Consider the following 1,562-nt stretch of genomic DNA (forward strand, 5'->3'; position numbering starts at 1 on the left):
CATACAGATCCTATATATGTGGCCTTGAGCCCCCAGCATATTCTATTATTACAATACTATATAGGTGGCCTTAAGCCCTCGTCATACAGATCCTATATATGTGGCCTTGAGCCCCCAGCATACACTATTATTACAATACTATATAGGTGGCCTAAGGCACCCGCCATACACATACTATATGTGGCATTGGGCCCCCATCATACACTATTCTATTATTACAATTCTATATATGTGGCCTTGAGCCCCCAGCATACACTATTATTACAATACTATATAGGTGGCCTAAGGCACCCGCCATACACATACTATATGTGGCATTGGGCCCCCATCATACACTATTCTATTATTACAATTCTATATATGTGGCCGTAGGCCCATGTCATACAAAAACTATATATGTGGCATTTATAGGGACCCCAGCATAATTGGGACCCCAGCATACACTATTATTACAATTCTATATAGGTGGCCTTATGCCCCCGTCATACACATACTATATATGTGGCCTAGCTTGTGCCCCCGGCATACACTATTATTACAATACTATATAGGTGGCCTTTTGCCCCCGTCATACAAATACTATAATTATATGTGGCCTTGGGCCCCCATCATACACTATTTGATTATTACAATTCTAATAGGTGGCCTTAGGCCCCCGTCATACAAATACTATCAAGAGCATATAAAGAAGGCTGATCAATAATACTGCAAAGAGTCGTCAAAATAAAACGGGGAAAGTTTATTAATTCAACTAATACTGCAACATGGTTTCAGCATCTTACCGTTGTACGCTCTCCTTCTTATATGTCACTCGCTCTTGATACTATATATGTGGCTTTGGGCCCCCATCATACACTATTATTACAATTCTATATAGGTGGCCTTAGGCCCCCGGCATACAAATATAACGCCGGCAACATTATAACGTGCTACCAATAACTTACTGAGTGCTGCACTGGCGCTTGTCTTGTTTTTTCCTATGTAATGCTATATCTATGCCTATGGGTAATACAATCGGCATATACCATGGTAATTTGTTTTAGCATTACTAAAATACGTAAACAAAAAGAAGTATTTTCGGTCGTGGAAGGGTTATTGTCGGAGTGAGCTGACAGGGGCTGGAGGCCACCGGCGGGCGACGACGTGGCCTAAATTCCCCGGGGCCTAAATTAAGCCACACTTGGATCTGGATATCTGTCGCCTGCAATTCTCTATTACTGCTCCCTCATTGTCACGTTATCTCTCTCTCTCTCTCTCTCTCTCTCTCTCTCTCTCTCTCTCTCTCTCTCTCTCTCTCTCTTTCTTCTTTTTTCTCTCTCTCTCTCTTTCTTTCTTTTTTTTTCTCTCTCTCTCTCTTTCTCTCTCTCTTTCTTCTTTTTTCTCTCTCTCTCTCTTTCTTTCTTTTTTTTTCTCTCTCTCTCTCTTTCTCTCTCTCTTTCTTCTTTTTTCTCTCTCTCTCTCTTTCTTTCTTTTTTTTTCTCTCTCTCTCTCTTTCTCTCTCTCTTTCTTCTTTTTTCTCTCTCTCTCTCTTTCTTTCTTTTTTTTTCTCTCTCTCTCTCTTT

At 40.7% G+C, this 1,562-nt stretch overlaps 1 protein-coding gene across 1 annotated transcript in view; it reads left to right on the forward strand.

The window, feature by feature from the left end:
• Window positions 1-1,562, forward strand: part of LOC106810948 — a 36,394-nt gene that overhangs the window by 31,795 nt on the left and 3,037 nt on the right. The window lies entirely within an intron of this gene.

The sequence above is a fragment of the Priapulus caudatus genome, unplaced genomic scaffold (genome assembly GCF_000485595.1).
Source record: "Priapulus caudatus unplaced genomic scaffold, Priapulus_caudatus-5.0.1 Scaffold489, whole genome shotgun sequence".
Classification (NCBI taxonomy): domain Eukaryota; kingdom Metazoa; phylum Priapulida; class Priapulimorpha; order Priapulimorphida; family Priapulidae; genus Priapulus; species Priapulus caudatus.